The 12,259-nt window shown below is 40.9% G+C and overlaps 1 protein-coding gene across 1 annotated transcript in view; it reads right to left on the minus strand.

Annotated features, from left to right (window-relative positions):
• Positions 1-11,566, minus strand: part of grm2a (glutamate receptor, metabotropic 2a) — a 33,916-nt gene extending 22,350 nt beyond the window's left edge. Inside the window, exon 1 of the mRNA XM_005469548.4 lies at positions 10,517-11,566. The gene's annotated coding sequence lies outside the window, so the exon portion shown is untranslated. The remainder of the gene's footprint in view (positions 1-10,516) is intronic.
• Positions 11,567-12,259: the final 693 nt, after the last annotated feature.

The following is a 12,259-nucleotide window of genomic DNA, read 5'->3' on the forward strand; positions in this document are numbered from 1 at the left end:
AGCTTAAGGACAGGGTTCACCATTAGATCAGAGTTCACTGAGAATAACAAAAACATCCCCATAATGGCTTTCCCGTGTTTTCGGGCAGCATACAGTTAATCTCTCATTGTCAAGGGTCTCATTTAGTGAGCGTGTACGCTACACTTTTGGTTCTGCTTTTCTCTTCTCCCTCCATTTCATCCCCTCTGTCTTTGTGACCTCACGTTGCTTTTCTTCCAAGGCAGATGATTGTACAACTCTTTTATAATCACATGTGCACATGCTCCTGTACACCGAAAGTCTAGAGAGATAACAAATCGTGTCCCGAAGGAACATTTTGTCAAATCACATTAAATGCTCACAGAGTCTTACAAAAACAATATTTATGCACAACAAAAGAAAAATAAAACGAGATGGATTTGAGGACTCTGTTTTGAGCAAGCAAATTGATTTTGTTGCCAAGAAATTGAATTAGTGGGATTTTATCTAGAGATACATGAATATACTTCAGTCTTCACTCACTGTTTTGGAACATGATTTATTTTCATACATTTGATGAAACACAAAATTAATGTGGGAAATTCTTAGAAAATGAAAAAAGATTTTAGTAAGACCAATGTCAACAAGACAAACAGTGCACTGGGGGTGCAGATGTTTGGTAAAAGTGCACCGAAGCTGCCATTTGGGTGTTAAATCACAGCCAGTTACACTCGGTTTATTTAAAGCACTTGTTCTCTAATGATGGGTCAGACACCCTTTTGTTTTTAGGGCACACAGTGTGTTATGTTTATGTTTGGAATATAAAAAATAAAAAAGTTCTCTGGATTTGTTTCATTTGTTTAATCATTACAAACATATAACACAGTATATAAAATGTTGTGGTGGTTATGTTATGATGCCGTTGTCACTGGAAAATAACAGTGCTCAGCTCTTATTATGCACATTATTATATATAGTCATAACTAATCATTATTATGTGTATTAAAACCAATGACTAGGAAACATTAATAAGTATAATTCCATTGTTAATACATGTATGCCTTCTAAAAACCTGTTTTTACTTATAAATTTAACATTCGTTAACTGGTATAATTGGACAGAGTTACTGAGGAAGGTGTGGTAAAGGTCACTCCTCACTCACAAAGCACACTGAGTCTTCTGCAGTCAGTCCTGTGTGATATGATGTGATATCCATCTATCCATCCATTCTTTCTGCTTATCCAATTCAGGGTCGCGAGGGGGCTGGAGCCTGTCCCACCTGCCGTAGGGCAAGAGGCGGAGTATACCCTGGACAGTTTGCCGGTCTGTCACACGGCTAAATGATGTGATATTATGGACATTAAATATAAGATTGAGAATAAGTTCAGAAACTTAATCTTATATAATAATATGATTGTTTAGTGTTCTCCTGATGGTGGTTTCACAAACGTGAGCATTAGTCAATGTGAGAGTGGCATAGTTGCTCCAAAGTTACCCTGGTTCCTTTGTTACTTTTGAGATTATCAAAGTATACACTCACCAGACATTTTATTAGGTACATCTTTCTAGTACTAGATTGGACCATGTTTTGCCCTCAGAACTGGCTAAATTCTTCATACAGATTCTGACATCGTCAGCAACAACACTCTGGTGTTTTAATGATGCTCACTTGGTAATATGGGGCCTGACGTGTACCAAGAAAATACCCCCCACACTATTACAACACTAGCAGCCTGAACTGTTGATGCGAGGCATGATGGAGCTATGCTTGCATGTTGTTTACACAAATATATCTGATTGTCGCACCAGAAATCAAGATTTATTAAACCAGGCAATGCTTTTGTAATGTTCTATTACCCAGTTTTGGTGAGCTTCAGTTTCCTGTTTATAGCTGAGAAGAGCGACACCCGGTGTGGTCTTCTGCTGCTGTAGCCTATCTACTTCCCTTCTTCTGCATACCTTGGTTGTAAGCAGAGATGATTGTGTGGGCAAATCCTAGCAGATCACTTGGTATTAAAATATTCAGAGCAGCACATTTGGCACCAATAACCACACCACATTAAAATCACCTTCCTTCCCCATTCTGATGCTCGGTTTGAACTTCAGCAGGGCATCTTGACGATGTCTACATGCCTAAGTACACTGAGTTGCTGACATGTGATTAGCTGATTAGATATTTGCATTAAATTGGAGTTGAACAGGTGTACCCAATAAAGCGTCTGGTGAGCATAGTGTCACTGACTAAGCGAATTCTTTTCTTTTTCTTGACATTTGAGCGATTAGTTATCTCTAAATGTTATCCTCAGCTCTGTAGAACTTTGTCTGTTTCTGTTTGAAAGCTATAAAATCATTAATGACACACTATTGATGGATCCAATAAAGGTCCACAGCAATAACAATTATGCATAATGACATCTGTTCTAGCGCTGATGGAAAACCTTACCAGCGCAACTAATGTCCAGTGATTGTGCATGTATCAGTGTTCGATGTGTGGTGAACTGCGGGAGTGTAAATGGGGCTTATAAATGTGTGCCCAGCTCCACGGTGACAGCAAAACAGAGCCAGGCGTACTTGTGGCTTTATAAATCTGCTGAAAAGATTGTGCATGCATATTTCTGCTCTCTGTGCATACACAGCCTTTTAGTTGTTAATCTACACAGAGTTTTATGCGTCTGTTCCCTGGTGTCAGTTCCCACAAATCCCAGAGGCTTAATTAAGCAGCGTGTTGAGTGTGGGACAAGTTTATCGGAGTAAATTATTGAGCTAGAATGATCTGTCTCAAATCCATTGTCTCACCAAGTCAAGTAGGCTGACAAGCAGTAATTATCTGTATTGATGAGAGATTATGAAAACAGAGCAGGGGGATATTAATGTGCATATGTCTTCAAATCCATTTAAAAATACTGACTTACCTATTAAAACAACATAAAGCTCTCAATGGGATCAGGCTGCAGACCACGTTCTTTGGGGTTTTTCTCTGTTTCTCTGTCTACCCTCTCTCTTTTTTTCTGTCTTTTTCTCTGTTGTTTCCATGGAAACTTGCCAGTAGATGGAGAGGGTGAAGGGAAAGTGGAAGACAGACCAGGACAAGTGGGCCAGTCTGATCATGCATGGTGCCTGGTCTTATGGGAGAACTGGGAAGCCTGCACTGTTCACTGACCAAACTTATCAAATTCCTGCCAGAGCTTTTCATGTTTTGCCTTCTAAACAGCAGCCCGCCCTCAACTGCGACTGAAATAAAACAGCAGAAAAACGCAGCTAACACCGCTATCTTTTAATATTCTATCTTTGACAGATTCTTAGTTGTTTAAAAATTGTTTGATGAAGAATTATCGCCTAGGAGATGCTTCTGGTGCATGCGCGACATACTTTACTGGGAAACAAGATGTGACATGTAGCGTTACACTTCAGGAACCATCGGTGAAACTTAAAAGGTCCTTTTTCTTCCGCACAAAATAATTGTGTAGGTGTCAGACTTTCCATTTGCTCCCTCAGCAGCTTGTCAACAAGTGAAACTCCAGTGCAATCGCCTGCGCTACTTGCCGCACGTACAAAGGCAACCACAACAAGCGAAGGAATATGACTTTGTACAATAAGAACATTCTAATGTTTGAAGAGTGTATTCCGGATTAAGCGTAGCTCTCTGCCACATTAAAACACCGGCGCACAAGTTTTCTCCAAATGTCTGAGATGTAAGCTGACTAAATGTATTTACTGGAGATTCTGCAGGGGGAAAAATTGTCTGCCATGGCTCTGGCAAAGCACTTAAGCGCACAGTCTCAAGGGAGAAGGGTGACAAAAGGATTTCTGACAGACACATTGTCAGTCTCTTTTCCGATCCTGCATTCCCACTGGGAGCCTGCGTGTCGCCAGTGGACTCCATTTCTCTGTTCAGTACACTCCGGTATGCAACCTATCATGGTAGCAGACAGATAGACTCATGTTGGAAAACCAATCTTTTAAAAATTCCAATATGTCCATGTGGAATACAGGTTGGAATTCCCGATCCCATCAAAATGCTGCTATTTTAGGGCAAAATAAATTAGTCAAATTCTATGTATGTAGACACAAATCTATCTGAAATTGACAATCAAAGGAAAGGTTTGACATTATACAGCAAATATGAAGTTAATTATCTGTTCATATACTTTTAGTTTCCTCAAATTAATAAGATTTTTCACAGTTAAGCTTTGCAGTTTGTTGTATTGTAGATCAGTGTGGTGCCATTCCAAACTGCTGTGTGTGTACTTAAATGACAGACGCTAAGAGCGATATTTACACTTTAGATGTAATACCCCACCCAGGATTCTGTCTACATGTTAACTTCAAAGACAAACTGTTCCTCTCATTTTTTCCTCTCCCCTCCTATCCAGCCATCTACGTTTCTGTCTCCACCAGATGGCCTTTTTAATTCTGAAGTGTAAAGCCTGCCAGCCTCTTACACACTTCAAACCAGACTGTGCGAAGGAATTGGTTAGGGGGGTGGGGGTGGGGGGGTAGTCAATGGGCGCTGCAGAAAATACAACAAAAGATAGCAGATGTGAGAGGCAGGGAAAAAAAGCGGAGGGAAATAAAGAGGGGGGGCTAGGTTTGAGGAAGATGGTATCCAGAGTGATTTTTTTTTTATGACACTCATTTGGCCCAGGAGTGCAGCATTAATATGGTAATATCCCCCGCAGGCAACAGAAAGTGTTGAAGACTGGAGGTCATTTTCTGTACATGCTGCCATGAGTCTGGATGAGCAGGTTGGAGATCCCCAGTGGAATGACTTGGAGTCTTGCTAAGAGGAAGCAGAGGAAATGGAAGTCAGGCTTCCCTAAAATCACATTTCCTGCTGACAAAGAGAGTGGTCCTGGGCTGGGGGTGGGGCGGGCCGAGCTGGAGGTGGTCTGTAAATGGGAAAGAGGGCTCAAGAGTGCAACACATATACATGCACATATTGCCATGCATAGATGGAAGATCAAGCTGGAAGAACCTGAAATTCTATATCAGCTTCTTAATATTTTATTGCTTATTGTCAAGAAAACTCTTATGGCCCAAACCCAATCTGACATTACTTAACTCTTTAGCTTCCAGGATGCCTTAAATAATTGTGAACCTGCGTGATCCTGTATCATCAATACTGTAGTCTGTGGGGTGTTAATCTTGAGGACATCATTTTGCTGCCAGATGTATGGGTGTATATTATTCTGTCATTTTTAAATTTCCCTCTGAAACTGCACCACTGACACCACACAGTGCCCAGGTTGCCTCTAGGTTTCATTGACGCGTCCTGTAGTGTAACACTAAATGTCGTATCTTATTTCCCAGTAAAATGTGTTGCTTTTGCAACCAGAAGCTTTTCTAAGGCAATCATTCTTCATCAAACAATTTTCGATGAATTATTTTCAGTATAAAAGCTGGAAAAATGCAGGCGCATCCACTCCAAAAACAGGGCTGGTACTGGTGGGCTGAAATAAATCAGGCAACAGAAATAAAAGGGAAAAAAAGCTAACAGCTTGGATACTGTGGGCCTCCACTTTTACCTCCAGATTGATTCCTTCAGTTTTTCTCAGTCTGCAAATGGAAAACCTCATGGGTAATTCCTCATCTCTGTGTATGCTTCCTGTTTTGTTTTCAGCAGCTTGCCTTGTCTTTCACACTTGACTTTACCGCCTCCTCTTCATCCTCTCTCTACCTGCGAAGGGGGGAATCCCTCGCTTGTGTGTCCTGCTTCCATCATCCACTCCCTTGTCTCTCAGAGATCATTACTGCCAGGCTTATGACTGGTCCGAGCACGGTGATAGATGCGCGGCGCTTGGTGTTGTTTCAGAGATTTGCGTTTTTCACAAACACAAAAGATTGATGTCTGTTTTCCAGCAACTGGACTAGAGACACGTGCTACTGAGGGAATTTTAAGTTTTTATCAATATTTTATATGAAATATGACAAAATGAGAAGTCACATTTAGTCATTTTGGGATCTTATGTAACTACAAATCCAGATCCCACAGCAGGATTGCTTTTAAAAACCTGCTCCAATTTTTCTCAATTAGCTTTTTCTTCAGCTATATGAAAGTTTTATTGTATTCAGACTAGGTTGGAATATTTTTAGTGCAAGATTAAGCAGTGGTTTATTTCAGAGGGTTATTATGTTTCCTTCTTGGTTCCTTGTTTTACTAATAAATCCTGAACGTGAACCTCAACATTTTATTTGGCTTGATTTAGCGACTCTTTCAAACTTAAACTGAAATGGTAATCCAAGGTTTTTATTAAAAAAAATTAATTATAAAATGATTAGGACTAAATAATTACTTGTGATTACTCAATTATTCAGCATTCAAGGTTTCCTATTCCTCAGTGTGGTATCATGCAATACAATTGTCAGTAGCCTGGTAACAAAACAGAAAATTAACAACTTTCATCACATATTGATTCAAATACAGCTTCGTGATTGGTGCTTTGTACATGTCATCTTATTTTAGTCAACTAAGCACCATCCAATTCAAGCTGGCAAGAAGAACACAAAGGCAACAGTCACAAATCAACCCCTAAATGGTTTTGGTACAGTGATTTCGGGGTTTGTTATAAATCATTGTTTATCAAGTCCCATTTTTAAAAGCCTTGACTTGAGCATTTTGGTCATCACTATCTTGGTGTTTGAAAAGGAAGGAGTGTATTTGAAATGAAGGATACTGCACAAAATCTTGCATTAGCAACTTGTCAGTCAGTTGTTCTTAATTTTATTCTGCTTTATTAACTCTCCACACTTTACATAATGAACACAAAGTTTAGTATTAAAAAGGCATCAAACTAGCGATTGAAACCATGAACTTATTGTGAGACTTTTTCCAGAGGTCATAAATCAAGTGACAAACTACCGAACAGCTGTTTTCTCATACGCTTTTATACAAGCAGTCATTTTGGACATTACATGCACGTTTAAGGTACTTCTGCCTTGACTTTAGACTCAGAAGCTTAATCCATATTTTATGTACACTCTGTGACAGGAATAATGAAATCCTTTATGTGAAACAACCAACACAGGCCCAAGGACTCAGGCGCACTAGAGTAAAAGTAGGATGGCAACTTTTTTGCAACTCATAAAAACTTTTAGTTTCCAGGTGATTGCACTGAATTCTTTTGCATTTGCAAGTAGTTTAACTGACCAGCTTGTCACTAAAAGATCAACCGTTCAACAACCTCGACTTCTGGGAATCTACTGTCATGAAAAGGTGATTGTACAGGTCATCTGGTGGGAGACTGTCGCCAGACAATCGCAGTGCAACTTGGACCGACTGTCATTGTCAGACTGTTCGCCAAAGTCTACAAGTAGCTGTCATCTAATTTATGAACACAGATTACCAACATTTTACAATCAGTCTGAGTCGTGTCTAATGTTCAGACCTGGCATTGAAAACTGCAGTTCTATATAAAAGGTTTCCAATTATCTGTGTCGTTTTAGAGTTAAAACTTTAGCCCATTCAGTCACTAGCTGACAGCAGACTGATAGGAAACCAACTCTGTCTTTTTGCTGTTTTGTTGCCATCTTGACTCGGCAAAGTTGCTTTGAAAACAGCAATCGCTTCAAAGGCAACAAGACTGAATGTTTAGTATATGTTGCTGAGATAACTTTGTTTTCCCTCCCTTTCTGTGCCATTGTAGCATAGCTTTAGCGAAAGCTGAAATCCTAATTTTTTAATTGATTCATTTGCAATGTTTTACATTTTCTTCAGCACTTTGTGGCATATAAATGATGAATTTTATGAATCAGTGTCAGGAGAAAACAGTCAGTAAACAACACGGTATGTAGAGCAGCTCTATTGTAATAATACAATGTGAATTTCCAGGTCAGTAAAAATGTCTAAAATGTGACACCGCGTGGGAAGATTTAGAACAATTAGTCACACGGAGCTGCTGCTTTATATTAAGTTACTAAAAGCAAATGAAGGTTGGCTGTTTTAATTAACATTAACACTGGGTCTGCAAACACTAATCAGCCATAATGTTAGGACATGCTTTCATCAGCGGAAACCAGGTGTCACCACTTGATGCTTTAAGACACTTTCTTTTTGTAGTAAATGTGCAGTATGAGAAGCAGAGCAAGGTCATTGGGCTGACCCCTTTCCACTCTGACGTTTTTCCCACAGACACATACAGAGGTCTCTCATAGACCATAGCAGAAACCAGACTCCTATTGGTTAATCCTCAAATACAAAGTATAATCCTGTTCAAGCAGAAGTCTGAATTTATTTTAGCATGAGTTGGAAGTAAAAGGACTGAACAGCCGTTCATTATGACTCACAATGGAAATTATTGGTGCAGCTGACCTAGGACTCACCTAGGAACCTCTCACATATGCCCAGCGTCACTCCAGCAGTCACTTTTAATCTGAGTCACGCGCATCATTAATTACCTGGAAGCTCCTGTATGCTTTCACTGGAATCCATGTTTAAATATTTCTACTTCATCAGAAATCAGCCGAAGGAACAATGCTTTGTTTTTTTGTTTTTTACTTAATGCTCTTTGTCCTTGTGATAAGTGAGGGTTCAGGGTTTCGTGTATTTTGCATTATCATATACTGACTTGAGCTTCATTTTAATTTATATCAAACAGAAATTAAACTGTAGGTTTCCCCATTTATTGTAAAAATTAGAGCCAAGACCGCTTTTCCGTCATTTCCCATCTTTCACGCTCACTCTGTCTTCACTGTGTGCAACGCAACTGCACCTTATTAAAACTGGTGCAGATGTACCATCTGATTACCAAATATAAATCAGCAGATGAACTCCTATGTTAACACTAGTGCAGTGAGAAACTAAATATTTAACTAAACAGATGTATTGTAGAGACATCACATGATCAGTCTGTGGATCCCACCTGCATGTATGTGTGTATTTGTGTGATCAGACGGAAGGGTGAGCTATTAAGCTGTCCTTTCGATAGCACAGGCACGTCGTCATGCTTGAATTTAATCACTTGTGGCTGGTAGCAAATGCAACTCGTGTGTATTGTAAAAGGTTTGAATGATGATGAAGTAACAAGACAGATGTCTCTTAACATGAAACTGAAATCTAGAAAGCAGGAGGGGTAAAGTTTAGTCACGCTCCATTATTAATAACTTGGTAGTCAACCACACATTGGTGCTAATGTTTACATAAGAGTAAGCTGGTACGCAGTTCGTGCACAGAGTTTTGGGTTCTCTGTGCATTTGAGTCTTTTTTGTATTGTCTTTGTTCATGCTGCTACCTGCACTGCTCTGAGAAATGAAAGAAATTAGGCATCCCTATCCCTGTGCCGCACTGGCAGTGAGTCCCCGTTGTCATCAAGTGAAGAGTAACAGGTGAACCTGGCCGCACACAGGACTGAGCTGTGTGTAGGGATCACTAGGTTAGACAGCCTTGCCTCTTTCTGCCACTTTTTGTTTCTGTATTCAGATGATGGCAGCAGAGCGTGTTCCTCTCCAGTCAGCCATGACCTGAATAATTTACAGTAATCAACATCTTCAGCCGTGAGAGCATGGGCTCACATATTATTCCAGTTTTTTAGTCTTAGAGGAGCATGCCTGCTGTAATTCTGTTATGTAAGAAATTCAGATACATGCATCTGATATATTTACAGCTGATTAAGCAGCCTAATAAGTACACCTTTTGGTTTAATCTAAATCTGGGGTTTGACTAAACTGACACAATGAGGCTTTTTTTTTTCTTTCTTTCTTGTGTTTTATCTGCTGAACGTGTAGCCACACAGATGCCCCCTGGGAATAATCCACAGTGCATTTTGCCTCCTTTAATAGCTTTGTCCAGTATTAAGGATGCAGCCTCAAACTGTTTGCACGGCTTTCGCATTTCTTCATATTCCCCACGAGTTTTGCAAATGCTTTTTAGATGCTTGTGGAACAAATAATTACACAGACACCCCGTTTCTAGACACACACGGGGCATCACTGGTCTCGGCTGCTGAAGAATTAATATGAAAATGCCCAATTTAGTTCCAAAGGGAAACATTTGAGATGGCAATCCATTTTCCTGTGGAAGATAGCCAAAGTCAAGTAAAAGCCTTTGCCTGGAAAGAAAAGAAACAGCTCCTTTGTGCAGATCATATTCTTCTTACATGTAACTAATGTCAATCAAGTTTTTGTCTCACTTTTAAGTCACACGGGAGATCAACCCAGTGAGGGAGATGGTGGATGTTGTCGTGTAGTAGTTACTGCATCGCCTGTTTAGTAGTTTTTTCAGCAGCCTCGCTCATTTGTCATTCTTTTACTGCTTATGGTTATGCCCGGAGCCAGAGATGCAAACAAAAATCAGGTCAAAATGATGATAAGCATCGAGATAATATCTCTAGAAATGAATGCCTATCAACATGTGTAGCCTGCTGCATTAAAGGGTGTAAAACCACAGATGTCTTGTCAGGATCATAAGAATAATTTTGTCAACCATACAAAGTCAAAACGCGACTTAAGCGCCTTCCTTACAAAACAACTCGTCTAACTTCAGAAAAATGCACTTTGGAGGCATTCAACGCACAAAAAATCCCAGAAAATAAGAAAGGGGGGGAAAAGAAACACGTTTTCTTACCTGCCAACGGTTCCTCAGTTTCCAGCGCTACCGTGCAGTGGATCCTCGGTGCAGACTAAACGCATATCCTTCGCGCCACTGTTGGAGCTTTTCTTTTTAAAGCCTAAAGCAAGTGTGTCTGTGAACTACAGAGGAGCTGGGGAGCAGGGTGGATGAAGGAGGTGAGCGTAGCTGGCTGAAGTTTGAGCCGCGTGCCAGGCAGCTGTCCGTGGTGCTGAAAATAATAATAATAACGCCACACACACACGCACACATACACACACAAACCGCACAAAGAGTCGCCGGATTCCTGGAGGAGCGATTCCTGCAAACAGCGGTTCAAAAGTCACAGCTCCTAAACGCGCTTGAAATAAATGCAAGTGAAGCCCACATCACTGCTCTGAGCGAGAGAGGGGTTCTCTCTCTGTTTGAGCGTCAAGTGTGAGAGAGATTAATAAGACGGCGTGCATTAAAGGTGTTGTTTATCCTGGTGGGATGCCAGTTTATCGACTTGGCGCCCAAGAGAACCGACACAAAGTTTAAATTCTACCTGTTACTCAACTGGCAAAATCCCCCCTTCCTGGCAACAAGACATATATGTATATGTATATGTTGGGGGGTTTTTTACATCAGCTGATGAACGCGCTCGCCGCGGATATGACCACAGCAACCTGGGAGAACTCTCAGAAGGTTTTCGCACTTGAACAAAGAAGCAGTTGCTCCACGCAGGAGCAGTCCTGGATATAGCAGTCTGCCTCGTCGCAACTCTGTGCCAAATTATGTCATTTAGAGCCTAATAGAACCGACTGCGTGGCTTCCTGCAGACGCGAACTGACGGACTGTGGATGTCAGTGGAGAGAAGCTTTAAAGAATCGCCCGCTGTTTAGTTCAAATGAGCGGCGGCGGGGGGGGCATGTTAAACAGCCATTCTTTGGAGACTGATTATCTCCAGATGTGGTAATTTTTATTTGGGATCGGCAAACAAGTTGTGACACGGCGCGAGATGAGTGTGAGGTCAGTCCCAGATGGCACGCCGATGCGTTTCAAGGGACGTGCGCTTGGAGAGGGGATGTGCTGGGACCCCCTCCTCCTTCCTGTCAAAAGCAGCTTCGCACACGCAGTCGTGGGCTTCTAAATTTGTATGTTGAGACTTCACATCGTCTCTCTCTTTCTCTCTCTCAGTGTAATGAGATTAATAATTAACTTCATGGACAGGCAATAATCTCCGCGCCCTCGAACGCTGTGTGACACCCATGTGAGTTTCACAATTAATTAAATCAGTTGTTGACCCAGTGTGTCATCGCACTCTTTTCATCGCCGATTTTTATTTTTGCCTTTGGACCACGGCTGGGGTGCCAGAGTTGATCCTGAAAGTGCAACACACATGTGGTGAGGGCATCTGTCCCCGCAGACTGGTCACGCACAAGACACCGATCTCAATTTTTTTCTCATCAGAAAAAAGACAATATTACTAAAGGCTGGCGTGGTTTGTGCGTTTTCTGGTCAATAGATAAGGTTATATTTCTGTATGAGACTTGCAAGGCAATCGAGGACAAAGTGAAGGAAAAAAACACGGTTATAATGAACTCTCCAACAAAAGTGGCCCTTGGTTAGATTGTGTGCTTGATTTGTGGGAATCATTGTATCAAACCAAAAGATCAGCGCTCTGTTGATGGTGGTTGTTCAGTAACACTCAGGTGTCACATCTTCATCTTCTGCCATCATCTACTGTTCATTTATTGGGATTTCCTGAGAGTTTAAGGA

This window comes from Oreochromis niloticus, linkage group LG5, assembly GCF_001858045.2.
Source record: "Oreochromis niloticus isolate F11D_XX linkage group LG5, O_niloticus_UMD_NMBU, whole genome shotgun sequence".
NCBI classification, from domain to species: domain Eukaryota; kingdom Metazoa; phylum Chordata; class Actinopteri; order Cichliformes; family Cichlidae; genus Oreochromis; species Oreochromis niloticus.